Here is a 20,561-nt window from a genome sequence, read left to right as displayed (position 1 = left end):
GTTTATGGTATCTTGTTAACTTTTAAGAGCTGAAAGTAGGGAAAAATGAATTTATGCATGAATTACCTAAGAAGAAAAAAAGAAAAGTAAATTGGTTTCTAAGTTATTTTGTTTGTACTTAAATTCCAGATTTTGCTATAGCAGAGAAATTTTGTTGGGGCATTTCTATCAGGATTCAAGTGGGAAATTTTAACATATGAAGGAGAGCCATTTGACATTTCATTAATTGAGTTGGCAAGGAATGATGGGGTGGAAAAATCAGAGGCATTATGTTGCATTTTTGAAGAAGTTTGCAAGTGAGTAAAAGAGAAACTCGTGTGAGAAGAGAGAGGAGTGCATTTTTGTACTTGGAAAAATAGGGGTTTGTACCCTAGCTGAAAGAAAAGGAATAAAGGACAGCCACTATTGAGTACATTTTTGCCATTTTTAGAGAGATAAGCACCAAGTACATAGAGAAACCCAGTAGTACAAAGAAAAAAAGAGAGGAAAGAATAAGAGGAGAAGAGAATGACACTCATTTCATCATATTTTTTTCTCTAGTGTTTTGTTGTTTGATTACTTATGGACATATTTGAATTTGTATTTTTCTTTCTTAATTTAGCCATGACTTAGATCTTTTGAGGCTTGAATTATTAATGAACTCTATGTCTTAGTTTTCAATTTATTGCATTTTATTTTAGCAAAAGTACACATTGTTCATTCAATTGTGCTTAATGATGAATTCTTGTTGTTGTTTGACCATCAATGGCAAGATGATGAGTTATATTTGTGCTGGAAAGTTTGAATATAATGGATGAACTTGAATGATACAAGTAGATAATCTTGTTGGGTTATGTTTTGTGAATAGCATATGAATGTATTATTTGTCTTGTGTAACATTTGTGAGCTGGAGCTTAAAATTGTATTCTTAAATTTGATTTGGCAAGGGAATATGTTTAATTCGGTGAAAAAATTGTTATCATAGGAAATGGGAATATTCTATGAACTTTTTTTGAGTTCTTGTTAACTCTGGGAATTTTGCTAAAATATTGCTGCAACAAACTGTTTAGGTCACTTGACATAAAGAAATTTAATAGTTCAAGCCCATTTTACCAAATTGATTCTCTCTCACTTTTAGATTGGAATTTTAGTTTATTTTAAGAATTTTTAATTGATCCCAAGTAGTTTTAGTTTACAAGAATCAAAATAATTTAATTTTGGTTACTATTGAAATTGTTTGGTAATTAATTTGTGCATTTAGTTTTAATTTGCAATCCCTTTTGGAGACGAACTTGAATACTTATCACTTTATTACTTGTATTATGGTTGTGTACACTTGCACATAATTGATCAAATTATTATCACAACAATTTTTGGCGTCGTTGTCGGGGATTGAAATTAAAATTTTTGTATTATTAATTACTTTGCAATTTATTTTTCTTGTTTTGTACTAATCTTTTTTGCTTGATTTTCTGCTTTGCTAGATTGATCATGTTGTATGAACGAGCATCAAGACTTTGAGCTAGGCCTTATTGACCCTGAGATTGAATGCACATTTAAAAGAAAACTAAGGGAAGAACATGCTTAACTTCACTTTGTTATGGCTGAAGAATATGAAGGTGTTGAGGAGATTCGAGTTCAACCCATGCTTAATGTAGCTGTTGAAGTTGCTAATAATGCGTCCAATGTTTTAAATGCCGCCAATGCTATTGTTATGGCTGATGATAAAGAGAGGGCCATAAGGGAGTATGCTGCCCCAGTATTTAATGAGCTGAATCTTGGCATTGTTAGGCCTGAAATTCAAGCAGCTCAATTTGAGTTGAAGCCTGTGATGTTCAAAATGTTGCAGATAGTGGGTCAATTTGGTGGGCTTCCTATAGAGGATCCTCATCTCCATCTCCCCTCATTTTTCGAGGTGAGCAATTCCTTCAAGTTGCAAGGAGCTACTGAGGAGGCCTTGAGGTTTAAATTGTTCCCTTTTTCTTTGAGGGACAAAGCTAGAGCTTGACTAAATACCCTTCCTTCCGACTCGGTCTCCACATGGAATGAGCTAGCTAAGAAATTTGATGAAGTATTTCCATACAACGAAAAATGCCAAGGTTTGGAATAAGAATATTTATTTTCAACAGTTGGAGGATGAATCGATGTGTGATGCTTCAGAGAGATTCAATGAGTTATTCCACATTGTATTCAAATGGAGATTTTTACAATGGTCTCAATGCTTCTACTAGCATGGTTTTGGATGCTTCAGCAAATGGGGCTATTGTCTCTAAGTCGTAAAATAAAGCACAAGAGATTTTGGAGCGGATTTCCAACATTAACTACTAATGGTCTAATGCTAGAGCCCCATCAGGAAGAAAGGTAGTGGGTATTAAAGTAATATACAACCAGCTCCTGTGGGCCAAGTAGCAGATGTTTCTTGTGTTTATTGTGGAGATGGGCACACATTTGATAGTTGTCCTTCTAATTCTGCTTCGGTATGTTACTTGGGGAATCAAAATGCCAGCTGCAACAATCCATATTCCAACTCAACAATTTGGGTTGGAGGCAACACCCAAATTTGTCTTGGGGAGGTCAAGGGGCTATTTCAAATGGTGTATCCATGCCCAACAAGCCTACTTATGCACTAGGATATTCTCAACAACAACCAAGAGCTCATCCTCCTCCTCTACAAGCTTCTCAATAAAGCTATTTGGAGAATTTGATGAAAGAGTACATGGCCAAGAATGATGCAGTGAGTTAAAGTCAAGCAGCTTCTTTGAGGAACCTTGAGATTCAAATCGAGCAACTAGCTAATGAATTGAGGAATAGACCACAAGGCACTTTGCCTAGTGATACCGAAAATCCAAGGAGAGATGACAAAGAACATTGCAAGGCAGTCACTTTGAGAAGTGGTAAAAAATCTGGAGTTGAATGAGAAAAAATCTAATAGCAAGATAAAGGCCTTTTCAATCCAAACTAGTGTGGAAAAAGGGTAAATAGCAGGAACTTCTAATGTGTCAAATGTTGATCCTGAAGCAACTGTTGCAGCATTTTCTCAGCAAAATGCATTAGAGAAGCTAAATAGCAAGCCACCTCCACCATTTCCGGAATGATTCCAAAAGCATTATCAAGATGGCCAATTCCATAGATTCTTCTGGGATGTTTTGAAGCAACTCCACATCAATATACCATTTCTAGAAGCTTTGGAACAAATGCCCAATTATGTGAAGTTCTTGAAGGATATTTTGACAAAGAAGACGAGGCTTGGTGAATTTGAAATGGTGGCTATTTTAAAGAATAAGATTCCACCTAAGTTGAAGGATCCGACAGCTTCACAACTCCTTATTCTATTGGTGGTAGGGATGTTGGTAGAGTCCTTTGTGATTTGAGGGATAGTATTAACTATTGAGAAAACTTATACAAGATCTTATTTATTTTCATGTAAATCATATATTAATGTAGTGCACCAAATTTTTTTTTTAGATTATTTAAATTTTGTGCTTTATTTGATTTAAATGTTAAGTGTGATGAATTGTTTTATTTAAGTGTTGTTATATATTTAATTGTTTATTTGATTTATTTGATGGTTTGTTATTTTATTTAATTGTTAGAAATGTTTTGGTTAATTAATTTAATAAGTGATTAAATGTGTAACATGTTATCTTACTATTAGTGTTACATTTTATTTAAGTGTGACAAATGAGGTATTTATGTGAGCTATGGTGGAATGCACTAAGGTGCATGATAGATAGTAATGCACCCTAGTAATTTAGTGTGTGCTAGTGCATGGTAGCATGGTGCACATGTGTAGATTTTTCTACACATTTTAGGTTTCCTTATTTTAGATTTAATGGAGTTATTTATTTTTTTAAAAAAAAAGAATAGGGAAAGGAGGAGTGGGCGTGTGACCTAGTGGGAATGCAATATATCATTAAAATGGTAAAAAGGATCAAAAATTGAAGACTATAATCATTTGGGGATAGGCTTGATCATGTTTTATTCCTTGTATCTTTTTGAAATAAAGAAAAATCAAGGAAAATAAAAGAGAAATGGAAACTTACCTTAATTTGTTTGGGAGACTTTATGAGAGGATTTGTCATAAAGGGACTAAGAAAGGAGAGAAGAGCCATTGCTCTTGTGTGTGTGTGTGGCTTCCGTGACCTAGAGAGAGAGAGAGAGAGAGAGAGGCGTGTAGAGAGAGAGAGAGAGAGAGGAAGAAAGAAAGAAAGGAAGAAGGAAGAAGAAAGTGAAGAGGAACCCCCTAGAGTATGTCTTCTTATTTTCTCTTTGTTTAATCTCTTTATTTGATAATATGATGTTGATTTGTGTTATGTTTTGTGTGTGTTTGGATTCTTCTTTCTCCTCATGGTGGCTTTCCCATAAAACCCTAGGCTTGAACAAGGGTGTGGAGTTTGTGGTATTGATCTTTTGTGTTCTTGATTCTACAATCAAGAGAGGTAATGGTCTTTTCCTTAGCCTTATATTGTTTTTGGTGGTTGTATTTGAGGTTTTGCTAATGGTGTTAATGGTTGATTTTTGGGTAGGAATGATGTATAGGATTTGGATTTTGTGAGAGTATGACTTGTGTTTAAGGGTTGTGATGTTGATTTTGCTATGCATGAAAAATTGTAATAATCTATGAGCACATGTAAGGTGATTTCGGCCTAGGTACACCCAAGGGTGTTCTTGATTTGTTGTGTGATTTACAAAATATTTGATCCATGTTTTAGGACCTTTGATATATGGGTAAGAGAACAAGTGGTAATCTTGATATTTTTTATCATGAAATGTTGTTAGATGCATGTTTTGTTTTGAATGATTAAATTGTGAGATGCATGAAAATAATGATAGAAATATGCTAGGTTAAAATAAGGCACATGTGAACATGGTATAAATTTACTATATGCTATTTTATTGAAAAGGTTTTGTTGGCTTTCATGGAATTGCAACAAATGATTTTAAAAGGATTCATGTGATTATGTTAGTGGAATCATGCATATTATAAGAGCATAATGAGATTATAGGCATGAATGATTTTATGTAATTTTTGAGACAAAAGTTGAGTTTTACAAAGAATTAAGCTTGCTGTTTTTTTCAAGATAATTGGGTAAAAGTTGATAAAAATATGAGTTGCATGCATAAATAATGTTCTTGATGAATGTGTTAATTTTTATGAAATTAAAAGAGGATTTTAAGTCTCATATTATGATATTTTACTCAATTAATTTCCTACAGAATTTTTATTGAATTTTGAGAAAAAATGAGTTTATAAAATTGAATATGGTGATTTTAATGATAAAAAAATGGTTGCTGGAATTTTGTAATAAAATGTGAAGAAAGTTTCACTAAAAATGGATTTGATTAATTTTTGGAATAAATTATTTTTCCTAAGTTATGGTAATATTGAAAATTGATATTTTAATGGTATGAATGCATATTTTGATAAATAATGATTTTCTTTATTTTGATTGAGAAAAATATTTAGACTCTATTTATTTGTGATTTTTTAATAAAATAAATAGTGGCTGAAAGTTTTTTTTAAAAAGTTAACAATTGTTATTAAATTGTCACATATGGGTTTTTACCACTTAAAAACTAAGTCTTAAATAAATTAAATCAAAATATAATTTTTCCACACTTAAAATATATTTTTCACATCATTTTTGTAACACAATAATAAAATATATTTTTCTAAAGAAACATGTTAAAATAGGTATTTTAATTAAACCCAAGCTTGTTCGTTAATTCTTGGTAAATTAATATTTATTTAATGAAAATGTCACATATTTTATTTTGAGCTAAAATAAAATAAAGTTTTGAGAAATTTAATCAACTTAGAAATTTTAAAGAAAACATGTAATATGGCCATTGATTTTCAAACAATAGAAGCAAGAAATGTAGAGTTATCGTTTTTGAAAACGTCTTTATTACGCAACGTTCCCACGTATGCATGTTACATGCAAATCAACTTTTACGTCCAAAATCATGATTATTATTCAAATATGTAATTTTTATAAATCAATCATGTTAGCAAAATGGGTAGAACGAGCATTATTCTTTTTGGCGATAATTGCATGTTTTAGTGTAACTGTATTCATGAGTGCATGGCCCATGCACACATGAGTTGTATGGAAGGGAAAAATAGTAATTTTATGAACCTAAGAAACGTTATTTTGATTATGATATAGGCTCGTTGAAAAGATTGTGAAATTCTTAGCTTGGACCTGAGGTAAGGAAGTTAGATAGATTTTATGTTTCTATGCTATGAATGGTAAGGCTGTTATATGAATGAACTGTTATGCAATTATGAATGCCTTAATGTGATGATATGATTGAATGTGAAATGTGTATGGATGTTAGATACATCAAACAGAATACGATGTTAGATACATCAAACAGATTTCGATGTCAGATACATCGACCGAGTTACTAAGGACATTGAGACGTGACTCCTATGGCGGACGCGCCGAGGTTATTCAAGGACCAGTGATCTCCTGTTTACCTCATAGGGTGACATGGACAACTAGCGTTCCATGCTCATCATGTATGCTGTATGTTGTGATATGATGATATATCACATGTATGTTATGATATGTTGATATGTCACGTTTATGTTATGATATGATGATATGTCACATTTATGTTATGATATGCTGATATACTTATGTTATGATATGATGATATGTCACATTTATGTTATGATATGTTGATATGTCACATTTATGCTATGATATGTTGATATGTCACATTTATGTTATGATAAGATGAAATGTTACGATTATGTTATGATAGACCATGATGTTTTAGATGAATGTTAGTGTTTGGTTGTTTGTTGTTTTTTCTTACTTGCTTACTTGCTTGTACTTCCTTACTGGGCTTTTAGCTCACCCCCTTACTTTCCTTCCAGGTAGCAAATAGGTTTTCTCTATGGCACGCGTGGTGACGTGGGGAGTTCTTCATCATGGGGTGTATGGCGTGGGGCAATCCTATGGACGATAAAACGATCAACGTAGAACGCCATTTTTATTATGTTTTGTTTTTAAGAGACTTTTTCCTAAAATTATCAGTGGGACTCTGTTTATTTAAATTATTTGGTTTTCTTGAACTTTGCATAAAAAAAAACCTATGTTTTATTTTTAAAACTTATGGCGCCAACTTGCATGATTTTAAATAAGTCCCCTGAGACTTTAGTAATGGACGGTATTCTTTTATAAGCTATGTTGTACGAATGTTTTGTAAGTACTAGTCTAGGGCGTTCTTTACAATTAAATAAATTAATATAAGAAAATCTAGGAACATGTTTCTTTAATTGAATTTAGAAAGAGATAATGATAAGAACACTTACATTATACGCAGCCGAATGAATAAGTCATTCTTTCAGTTTCTCTAACCCTTGTATTATTTTTGTCGCACGGTATCACCAAGAAACTGAACTGATCTTCAAATTTCTTCACAACCTTCCAAAATATCCTTAGAATCACCTAGACTAGAGTGGACAATTCTCAACACATGTGATAGATACAAAGAGAAGAAGATAAGAGAATATTGAGGCTTAGAAAAAGACTTTTGTTGTAGAGAGAGTCTAAAACCCTAAAGCAACAAAACTAGATCTTCTGATCATCTGTTTATCTCCAGATCTGCTGTTTTCAACTCTCACTTAGCATTCCTTTTATAGGCTCAATTAGGTCACTTATTTAAATTAAAAAATCAATATCAGCCATTAGGTCAAAATTCTCATGGGCTTTAGGCCCGTGAAATTTCTTATTTAATTATAAGCCCGTTGGACTTAAAATCAACGCTTGTATTATTTTCTATTGATTACTTAATTAAATAATTATTTAAATCCTTTATGAAATTAATTATTTATAATTCAAACCTTGATTTAAACTTACTTATTAATTTAGACATCAATTTGTCTTAATTAATAAATTTGTCCTAAAATCTATTTTCTTCTTTAAATTGCATAACTCTGTGAAAATATCCAAAATGGGTCTGGTCAACTTTAATAATTCTAATTGATAATTAAATCAATTAATTGAGACTATCTAGATGATTTTATCCAAGGTACTGTTGGGGCCATGGGCCTATGAAATCAAGCTCCAATAAGCTATCATAAATTTAACAAATAAATTTACTATCTTATTAATTCCTCGTGACTCCACTAAAGACTCAAAATTTCACTCTTAAATTCATAGAATGCTCTATAAGCAATAGAGATAAGTTATTATTTATCCATTGTTACAACCATAATTATCACTCAATCCTCTATAAACAGTCTACAATGAGATGAGACTAAAATACCATTTTACCCCTCATTATATTTTATCCTTAAAACACTTAGTTTTTTTGTAAATGATATTTTAGTAAACTAATATTAATTATTTAAATGAGATCTCTATCATATTACTTCTTCATTAGAAGCTATATATGTTCATATCTATGATTAACGCTCCCACTCAATTATACTACCTAGTTTCCAAGATGTAAGTATGGGCTAGTTCGTAGGGTAAGCTGGTAACGAACAAGTCAAAGAACTCAAATAATATAATTAGTTAGAATACTAACCACTCAGAATTGAGATTGAATTGACCTATGGTCAACTATATGATATGACTAGAATAGATAATAACAGTATGTTTACTTGTCTTATATATTGTCAATATCGGTCCAGTCCGATGTAACAAATACATCCAATCTTATCTACTTTACCAATGTTCTGGAAAGAACATAACACTACAATGTGTAAGTAGATTATATCATAGATTGTCAAGTCAGTGGAAATCTTGTGCACTGATTAATCTTAGGACTAACTTCTTTTTTAACATATAATCTTATTTACATTCTACTGTGATCACGTCACTATAAATTTGATTAGATATATGCTTGGGATTTAATAGAAGTTCATATTGAACGAATAAACATGAAAATAAAACATGTGAGCAAAGTGATTTGACCAAGTCAAAAATAATTTCTATTCTTTTATTGATAATAAAAAGAGATTACAAAGAAATTGGATTTTAATTAGGGCATAAAACCCCTAGAAACTCCCACTTGCACTAATTGAAACAAATGCCTTAATTATACTAATCTCATTTCCTTGAGATGCTTATCAAATGTAACTTCTGGTAGTATCTTTGTAAATGGATCCACAAGATTATCTTCAAATGCAATCTTTATAACCTTCACATCTCCCCTGGCCACATATTCTCGAATTATGTGATACTTCCTTTCTATATGCTTCCCCCTCTTGTGACTTTGAGAGTCTTTTGAGTTGGCTATCGCTCCTGTGTTGTCACAAAACAACACAAGCGATTTATCCATATCTGGAATAACATAATGATCCGAATAAAACTTCTTCAGCCATATTATTTCCATAGCTGCTTCAAACGCAGCTATGTACTCAACCTCCATGGTGGAATCTTAGATCGTAGACTACTTTACGCTTCTCTGTATCACAGCTCCACACCCAAGAGTAAACACCTTTCTAGAAGTAGACTTCCTGTCATTGACATTAGTCTAAAAATCTGAATCGGTGTAGCCTACAGGGTTCAGAACACCACCCTTGTAGACTAGCATATAATCCCTAGTGCACCTTAAATACTTAAGGATATGATTAACTATTATCCAATGTTCCGGTTCTGGGTTTGACTGATACTTGGTCACTACTCCCACTGCATAGCAGATATCTAGTCTAGTACACAACATAACATACATCAGACTTCCAACTGTGGATGCGTAAGGAACTTTTCTCATTGCATCTTCCTCTTCACGAGTCTGGGGAGACTGCTTCTTTGAAAGATGAATTCCATGGCAGGACGGTAGACGTCCTTTCATGGAATTTGTCATTGAGAAACGTTCAAGCACTTTATCAATGTAAGCTGCTTGAGATAGAGCTTAGAGTTTGTTCTTTCTATCCCTAATGATCTGGATACTTAGAACATAACTTCACCCAAATCCTTCATTTGAAATTGATTGCTCACCCAATTCTTCACATTTGATAATTTCTTAACATTGTTTCTAATGAGTAAGATATCATCTACATAGAGAACTTGGAATACCACTATTTGATTTGCCTTCAGTTGGTAAACACAAGCTCATCAACATTTTTTTCAAAGCCATAGGTTTTGATTATTTCATCAAACCTAAGGTTCCAGGAACAAGAAGCTTGCTTAAGTCCATAAATGGACCTATTTAACTTGCAAACTTTTCCTTCTTGTCCAGCTACTTTAAATCCTTCTGGCTGATCCATATAAATAACTTCGTCAAGCTTCCCATTAAGAAAAGTTGTCTTGACATCCATTTCCAAGATCTCATAGTCGAGAGTGGCTGCTATGGATAGGAGGATGCGAATGGACTTGAGCATGAATACCAGACTAAAAGTTTCCTCATAGTCCATGCCTTCTCTTTCGGTATAACCCTTTGCCACTAATTGAGCTTTATAAGTTTTGATATTTCCATCAACACCTAATTTCTTTTTGTAGATCCACTTGCACCCAATGGCCCAAAAGTCACTAGGTGTTTCCATAAGATCCAGATAGAATTTGAGTACATGGACTCCATTTCCTGTTTCATGGATTCGAACCATAGTTTCTTTTCAGGGCACGCCATTGCCTGTTTGAAAGACAATGGATCATCGTCACTAGTGCACCAACAACCATATTGGTTTCTGTTGGGTTTTATTCCCTTATAAAACCATGTCGGACATGTAACACGATTTTATATTGTCGATAAAAGTAGTTGAAATCATTTAGTTTGACAAACGTGCTACTTGCTTCTTTTATTACATGATTATTGAAATAATACAAACATTTATAAAATATTGAACATATGGATAGATACAATTATAGTGACTAGGTCACAGTGGATTATAGTTTTAATTATATGTTCAAAAGAACAAGTCCTAAGATTAGATTAGTTCATTGGATTTTCACTGATTAGGCAATCTACGATATGATCTACTTACACATTCGGGGTGTGATGTCTTGTCCAAGGAATTGACCAAGTAGATAAGATCATATGTATTTGGTTACATCGTACTAGGACCGATATAGATTATTGATTGATAAATAAGTATTGTTGTTATCGAATCTAATCAATGTCACAACGTTGACCATAGGTTAAGTCAATCTTAATTCTGAGTGATAATATTATGCTAATTATATTATTTAAATCTTTTGACTTGTTCTTTACCAGCTTACCCTACGGTCTAGCCCATACTTACATCTTAGAGATTTAGTAGTGTAATTGAGTGGGAGTATTATTCATAGATATGAAATCTATAACTTCTGTATGAGAAGTGAAAATATGATTTCCTTAATTTCTTTGTGCAAAAGGTTAAATGATTGAGATCTCATTTCTGTAATTAAGTTCACAGAAATTTTATTTATAAGGAACATAGTGGGAGTTAGGGATAAAATACTAATGAGGGGTAAAACGGTAATTTGCACCCAGCTCGTTAGTAAGTCATCGATAGAGGATTTATTGATGGTAATGGTTATAATAATGGATAACATATTTATGGTTTGGAAAATACGTTCTATGAATTCAAGACTTCAATCCAGAGTCTATAGTAGAGTGACGAGGAATTAATAAGGTAGTGAAATTATTCGTAAATAAATTTATGGTAACTTATTAGAACTTGATTTCATGGATCCATGGTCCCCGCATCACCTTTGAGTAAATCATCTAGAATGTCTCAATTAATTAATTTAATTATCAATTAGGATTTTTCTTTTTTAAAAAGTTGACTAGGTCAATTTTGGAAAATTTACAGAGTTATGAGATTTAGAGAATAAAATAGAATCTTCGGGTAAATTTATTAATATTGATAAATTGGTGTCAATATAAATAAATAATATTCAATCAAGTTTCAAATTATAATTAGTTAATTTTAATAAGGATTTAATTAATTAATTAAACATAAATAAATAAATAAAAGGTTTTGAATTTATGCCCAATTGGGATTTAAATTCAAAACAAAGAGATTGAGTCAAGTCCATTTGTGGGAGCCCAAGACTTTTATCTTTTTGTTTATTATTTTAATTAATTTAAATTTAAATAAAGCCCATTAAGTTGCCTATATAAGGAACATGGTATCTAGGATTTTCATAAGGAAGTCAGTCTTAGTTGATTCATTAGGTACATGAAAACCTAGAAAATCTAATCCTTTCTTAGCCACTATCTCTTCTGCTCTTCTAGATCTCTATCTCATGTGTTGAGAACCAGTCCACACTAGTTTTAGGTTGATCAAAGGCTTGGTGAGGAAGCTTGTGTTGCCGATCTAGTTTAATCTCTTGGTAATACTCTGCTACAGAAAGGAATCAAGGGTTAGAGAGATTGAAGGAATGAGTTGTTCCAGTTCCACTACATAATGTAAACTTTTACTTTACTCTGTATTTATATCAATTTCATAGGAGCATGTTCTAGGAATTTTCATGTTTGTTTTATAATTTGTAAATTGCATGAAAATAAATAAAGATCTTGCAATAAGTATTTCCTACAGTTTCAACATCCAAACTATAGCGAACTGGGTTCCTAGAAACCCTCCCACTACGACAAGGCTCCGTGACTGTTTGCTCAGGAACAACAGTACTTTTTTTCATTTAAATCAACTTGCGTCAGTTGGCCATGAAAAGTGAGAATTTTATCATCAACTTTCGTTGATGACGATGGAACATTGGTTGGAGTCAATTATTCAACCATCTCCTCTAAAACTACTTTGCTGTGCGGTTTGAAGTTTTGGACATAGTCATTTTTAAGGAAAGTAGCATTCGTAGTAGTAAACACTTTCTTTTCTGAATGACTATAGAAATGTCCACCCTGAGTGCCTGTAGGATAGCCAAAAAACATGCAAACTTTGGTTCGTGGTTCTAGCTTTCCTTCCTTTTTCCTCAGGACGTGGACAGGACACCCCCAGATTCTATAATGACGTAAACTAAGTTCACGACCATTCCAGCATTCTAAAGATGTTTTAGGGATTGATTTGGACAGTATGACATGTAGAATGTCGTTCGTAGTTTCAATTGCATTTCCCCAAAATGAAGTTGGCAGATTTGAGTAACTATGCATGCATCTAACCATTTCCAATAAAGTTCTATTCTGGGATTTCGCTACACCATTTTATTGCGGAGTACCCGGGGCAGTAATTTGTGATAAAATCCCAAGTTTAGTTAAATGATCTTGGAACTGCATATCCAAATATTCTCCACCCCTATCAGATCGCCAGATCTTTAACGTTTTACCTAATTTGTTCTAAGCCATAGCTAGGAATTCCTAAAACTTTGAAAATGTTTCTTATTTCCTATGCATTAGGTAAAGACATGAGTATCTAGATTAATCGTCAATGAAATTGATGAAATACTAAAAAACACCCCTGGCTTGTACATTCAAAGGTCTAAAAACATCTTAATGAACAAGTCCAAATGGTTCTTTGGCCCTATCAACCTTTGCAGAGAATTGACGTTTGGTCAGTTTTCCTTCTAGACAAGATTCACAGATAGGTAATTCACCTAAGGTGAGTTCCCTCATAGGCCCGTCCTCTGTAAGTCTTTGAATTCTATCATAGCCAATGTGACCTAGTCAAGTGCCATAAATATGTCATGTTATTGTTATCGGTCTTTTGACGTTTATTGGTCCTAGATTTAGCTACTTTGAACAAATCATTATTAAGTGCGAGGGGTTCGTTAGGTCGCATAATATAAAGCCCATTTTCCAAACATGCAATACACAATTGTGATCCATTGAAAGAAATAGATATATTAGAACTTGTGAAAGTCATAAAAAATTGTTATAATTGCAACATGGAAACTGAAATTAAATTTCTACTAAAATCCAGAATAAAAAATATATCTTTCAAAACTAAATATTTATTTTCGAACTTTAGGTGGGCTCTTCCTCTAGCTTGGACTGTAACGAACGCTCCGTTCCCAACTCTAAGCTTTAAGCGTCCTTCGTCCACTTCTTCCGACGATTCAAGAAGTTGTAAAGAGTTAGAAACATGGTTAGTAGATCCATAATCAATAATCCCAACAGATTTATCATTCTCTAAAATACATGTTTCTAAGATAAATGAAATATAATCATTACCTTAGTTTTTCACTACAAGAAACTTAGGGCAATCCTGTTTCTAATGCCCATTCTCATTGTAGTGAAAGCACTTACCTTTGCCTTTCTTGTTTTTTTTTCCTTAGGCATCTGTGCAGTTGGTTGTGCACTCGTCTTGTCCACCTTTCCTCTTATTTCTTGCTTTCGAAGATGAAGCTAGATTAGCTTCAGCCTTAGATGGATTACCACCAGCAATAATAGTCTTCTTTTCTCTTCCCTTACTTGGTCCACCCATGATTGACTCGAAAGTCTTAAGCTCGTTCATGAGCTGCGTCAGATCATAGTTGAGCTTATTCATCACATAGTTGGTGGTGAACGCCACGAAAGTTGGAAAGAGACTATTGAAGATTAAGCTGACTTGAGTCTCCTCATCTATTGTTGCTCCGTGCAGTTCAGCTTCCTGAAAAGTAGTTGGTCATCTTGATCAGATGATCATGAACGTGCTGAGATGTTTCCATCCAAGCATTGACATACTTTTTGGTGGCCTCAAAACAAGTCTGCATAGACTTTGTCTTGAGAGTGTCAACCATACTTATCAACATGTAGTACGCCTTGTTATTAGCCGCCTGCCAACGCTCGTATTTATCTCTAATTGTCTTGGTAGCTCCTTCAACTGGAACTTCTGGGCATTCCATAGTCATGACAAACTTTGCATTGTCACCAATCAACACTATGTTGATATTCTGCCTCCACTTAAGGAAGCTTTCTCCAGTGAGTTTCTCCATAGAAAGTTGAGAGAGGTTGGGAGTAGACACATCAATAATAATGCTACATATTATCAATAAAATAGAAACCAATCACATCTGCTCAATAAAACTTCTATCCACTCTAATTTCAAGAAATAACACAACATATTCCATAAATATGTAAGATATGAAAAAAATACCAAAATAATCATATCTTTATTTCTTTAGGTTTTAAACTATTCTATGATGTTGTTGTCCAAGTTGGCGAGAGTAAAAAAAATATCATTAGTTAAATAGAGTTGTAAAATCATTTAATAATTGACACCATTATTAACAACCTACTATTCGATCGAAACAAGAAAACAAAATTTCTTATGTTATGAGTTAGACCCACGGTTTTGATAATCATAGACTTAGTCCTAGTAGAATTTGACCTATAATTATTTATCTTTCAAAATCTAACATTGTCAAAATTACTAATGAACACCTTCCGTAGGGGGACGAATCGAAGCTTCTTGAGGCCCCATTAAGCTATTGATCTTGAAAAATAACGGTGGAGATCGAATATAATTCATAAAATAAGCTCATTATTTAATTAAAATAGTATTTTTATTATTATTTTTCAAAAATTAATGACCATGGTTCTCCAAAAAATTGTAAAATTAAAATTTTAAAACCAAATCCTATAATTTTCTATTAATTCTAAAGTGTCACATTGAAACAAATTCAATTAAATTAGAATTAGTTTGTTCCTAATCAATATTTAGGTTTAACTATTATAATGAACCTATACAATTAAGTCCTGTTGACGCTGTTTTTCGTCAAATTAGAAATGAAGAGCACTAAACACAAAATCAGAAAAATAAAGAGGAAACACGATTTTTTACGTGGTTCAGCAGTTAAAATTTGCCTAGTCCATGAGTCGATGTTATTCAACTATGGAATTCTCTCAAAGATTTTTAGAGAGCAATTTGTAGAGTATTCCCAGTACCAATTTCAGTGTGTCTGCAAATGAATTTCTCCAATCTATTTACAGACTGGTTTACTGAATATATTCCCTCACATTTTGAGGAGTTATGATTAAAATCTCAAAATAAATACAATTAAATGCATATAAATATATAATATGCGTATAAATCCCATGACATTCAGGATTTATTAACAGATTACAACAAATCCCTTAGATATAGGGATTTTTTTAACAAAAACCGCGTCCACACTTGGCCATTGATCTCACACATTCGACTTACATATCTTCGAGATCAGCAAATCATCATGAGCTTACTATCTCGGCTTCCCTCGGTCTCATTAAGTATCTTTATCGAGGTCGTCCCCTCCGAGCTTGCAATATCCAGGCTAAAACCTTCTTGACTGATGCTAATACAAACAGACCAGAAAAATTAAACAAGTGTTGAACCCCTGTCACTATAACTTCGAGCTTGGCTCGAAACTTCAAGATCATGTGGTTCTGAGCTTACCACCTATGACGTCATCGTTTTAATATTGAACTAGACTGTCAAACTCGATTCTCATTAATGTTGATCTCATGGCCAGTTTTCATATTTCGAGCTTACACTTTACGAGCCTGACTTTCGAGATGAGAAATTTATATTCTTGAAATTTTGGTGTAGCATTTTGCTCCCTCAAAAGTATTAGCTTGAATCCTATGAGAAGGAAACTTTTGAACTGCTACTTTTGAAAATCGGGCCACCTACCACACTCGAGTGTGGACACCTATCAGCCAAGGATTGCGCAGTCAGAGTACTTGGGTCCTTTTTGCCGCCATTACCATATTTACACCCCAACCATTGGATCAGACTCCAAATCAAACCAACGACAAAGATTAGTTCGTCCTTTGACATCCCCTGAGGTCTATATATATGCCTACTTCATCTTCCTCATTTCACTTTTACTCTTTTCATAGAAAAAACTCACACCATATAAAGAAAAAATAAAAACCAGAATTTTCTTTGCATGTTTTCCAAACCACGGAAACAATATACCTCCACACACTTGATTCTGTGAAGTCCTTCCTTCTACCAACATTCTAATCGACGATTTCATCATTCGTACGAACAACTTTGTGTATGTTCGTGTTCTTAATCCTTTTCTTTGGTATGTGTATTTTTTTTCTTCTTTCTGTCTGAGAAAACATTTACTGGTTGTTACCAGTTTTATTTAGGTTTTTATGTCGATGCTTAGGCAAACTTTTGATCTGAATGATGTTGTTGTAGTTACAGTCACTGTTTTAGACCCCAAAATTTCTAGTGTAAATATGTAAAAATGGGGATATTCTGATTAGGAATAGCGTTTCATGTAAGCCAAGAAATATGGGTTTTGATTTAGGGTTTTAACTGTACAAATCCCAAAAATATCACCTTTTTAGGTAACTATCAGCTTTATTCCTGAAAATTCGGGATCCTTAAAACTGATATCCACTTCCCCACCCTCTCGTGTGGGTACACGCTCGAAGCCCGAACATTACAATAGTTCAGGGCTCACCTTTGAATTCATCTTACCCTTTTGGGACTTCAGTCTCGATTGAGGGAAATTCGTGATCTCGAACTTTCGAGCTCGGATCACCAAAATTACGCTTTCTTTTTTATTTTCCTTTTACTGGGCCCTCACCTTTCTTTTCTTGTTAGATGTCACTGTACTCTGAGACTTGGTGGGGCCTAAGCTTGCTATTCCTTACTCCCTGTCAACTCCTAGTCCTGAATCACCTTTCACGCGAAACCAATGTCAGATACGCGAGCATAGACAAAGGTGTGGGCAAGAAGTCATCCGAGATCGGTTTCGACGTCAAATTGATGAGGTCGAGGAGAGAAAGAGAAGAATACTCCAGGTCACAGTTTATCCAGACCCGAACCCCAAAATTAGACCAATTCCATAAGATCCCATGCCCCAAGTCACCATTTCCTTCGAGCTTGGTGCACTTTCATTCTCACTAATGGAAGATCTTTCACAACGTCCTTCCATTTCCCAAGCCGCTTCAATCCCTACCTCAAAAGAGGAATTCTTCAAGGTTAAGCATTATTGGAGCTCAGTTACTTCTACTAGCCAGATACCTGAGTTGCTGGGTTACCATAGGCTTAAGCTGTCCGGCAGTGCCGACCTACGACTTCAAACGAACGAAGTTGGTTTACCCCGGGAGACGGAAATCCCGACAGCAAAATCAAGCTCACCGCGTGGAGTCACGAGCATATGAGGGCAGGGGCTCTACTACCCCTAAAATCGTAGTTCAAGGACTTCCAGGACTTTGTGGGGCTCACCCCATTCCAGCTCTAGACAAACTCTTTCAGAGTGTTATCAACCCTTAGGTCGCTCTTCCATGAGCTGAAATGGGAAGGGCCTTTGCCTTAAGAGATATTATATCTCTTTTGCCTTAAAGGAAGACCAGCTCTGAGCCTGCGACCTCTTAAAGGAAGGCCAATCTATAGATGACTCGTCTTACCGCAAGTACCTGAGGTGGGACCATGTGCCGCTTCCCAGTGACAAACTTCCCCCCAAGCGGAGGTCTTCAAGCTCACGGGCTCGTACCCCTGTGGTCCGTCATCACGATCGGCCTGCCTCGGGCAATGAAGCCCAAGATGAGGCCTCACCAAGCTCGTGTGATGGAGGTAAAGTAGTGCTCAACTCCTCCATCTGGTCTCCCTCTTTACTTAAGCACAAACCCGACGTACTGATCCTTTTTCCAGGTCCTAGGGACAACTTTTATGTTTGCTCTTGGGTAGATTATAGAGTGTGTAGGTTTGATTGCTGGTTAGGTCAGTATCAAACTATGTATAGTATGAAAGAGGTCTGGGATGGGGTTATCGTTTAGTATGGAACCAACATATATAGAGACCTCTTGAGACTATCTCCTACATATAGAGATGAGACTCCCCTAGCATCCTCAGAAGATAGGGGGATCTCTTGGTTGCCGATATCAACCTCAACTGAGAGTACCAGTTAGGTTTCTTTTATCCTTAGTCTTGATTCTTTTAGTAACCTTAGCTCGGTCACTAAAGGAACTTGTGTTTTTTGTAGGTTATATGGACTCTGATCTCGACAATGTGCTCAACGCCAAGGGAAACAAACGCCCAAGGGCGTCTCAGAGAGGAGGGCATCCCTCCAAAGTACTCAAGAGACCCAAAGCGGTCCCTCCAGACTTGGCTGTTCAAGGCTCGAGCCAAGCTGCTGACCCTAATCCCGAGATCAGGGTGATTGATGAAATTGAGCCAGTGGCATCTATAAACCCACTACCTCCTCCTACAGTCTGAGTCACCCACCATACTCCTTCTGCCCAAAAGAGACAAGCCCCCACATGGGAACGACTTTGGTCGATCTCAACTCACGTCCCAAAGTACGTGCTTGACAATTCAACGGGGTCACACACAGTCAATCTAGGCTCGGATGTTTTGTCCCGCATTGGCCAAAGTCTCGACAACCTTGCCGCCCCTCAATGGGAGTTCCTCACCTCCTGCCACGATGCCAATACCATCTTCGATAAGAGTGGTGAGCTTCTAACCTCGGTAAGTCATTTGTACTATAACTTTGTTATAATGACTTACACCACATGTTTAATAACTCGTATTCGTTTTTGTGTACAGGCATTCGCTGCATTTGTTCAACACAACTTTAAGTTGAACAACAACGTGGCTGCGAGCAAGGCTCATGCTCAAGAAGCTAAAGACCTCTAGTTGAAGCTCATGGACAAGCTCAATGCATCAAAGCTGAAAGTGTCTAAACTAGAGTTGAAGCTGGAGGCCGCCCTGGAGACTGCCCAGAAGGTGTTCGACCTCGAATCAACAATGGCAGAGACCTTGAAAGAGTTCAAGACCAAGAATTTCGAGATCAAGGAGAAAGTCTCCATGGTTAAGGAACTTGAAGAGTTAAATGCCAAGTTGGAGGAGGAAAATAAGGCAACCTTCGAGATAATCGAAGGTGAGAAGGCCCGCCTTATTGAGGAGTTCAAGACCAAGAAAGATCACGCCGTAGACATGGAGATGTATTGAATCTAGGTCAATAACCCTAACCTTGATACCAACTTCTTGTTAAAATTAGAGGCCGAGTTCGTTGAAAAATGGCAACCTCGGCTGGAGGAATAGGAGGACAAGCTCAAGGCTGAGAAGAAGGTGGAGGCAGCCGGCGCTACTGGGGAAGTGTCTTCCTCATGAGGGCGAGATCATGGGCTGCGTCCCATTAAATTTTTGTAATATATATTATTTATTTTATATGTGCCCTTAGAGGCTGAGTTCTTTGAAAAATGGCAACCTCGGCTGGAGGAATAGGAGGACAAGCTCAAGGCTGAGAAGAAGGTGGAGGCAGCCGGCGCTACTGGGGAAGTGTCTTCCTCATGAGGGCGAGATCATGGGCTGCGTCCCATTAAATTTTTGTAATATATTTTATTTATTTTATATGTGCCCTTAGGGCGAAGACAATATATGGCTTGATTTAGAGCTATTTAATCTTTATGCATAGCTCGAAATATTTCGAGCATGCTATATATGGCTTGAAATATTTCAAGCATGCTATATTAAAGACTTGCTTTTGTACTTGTTTATTTGTACAAATACATCTATTGGATTTAAGCTCGAATTTCAATGCATTCATGCACAGTTTATTCAAAATATCCATGTTCGACTTCATTAATGTCAAGGTCGAACCTTACGTTTACCATGCACTCAAAAGTACTTAATTGGAATGTAGTTTTAGTAGTTTAGTTATATCTTGTTTTCTTAGTCCCTTTTTTCTCATGCTCGAGTATATCCTCGAGGTTACGAGGTCGAGATTTATTTTGCAAAACTTTCCAACCTTGGGATCGACTTT

The sequence above is a fragment of the Humulus lupulus genome, chromosome 4 (assembly GCF_963169125.1).
Source record: "Humulus lupulus chromosome 4, drHumLupu1.1, whole genome shotgun sequence".
NCBI classification, from domain to species: Eukaryota; Viridiplantae; Streptophyta; class Magnoliopsida; order Rosales; family Cannabaceae; genus Humulus; species Humulus lupulus.
The sequence above is the reverse complement of the archived record's forward strand: the minus strand, read 5'-3'. Positions refer to the sequence as shown.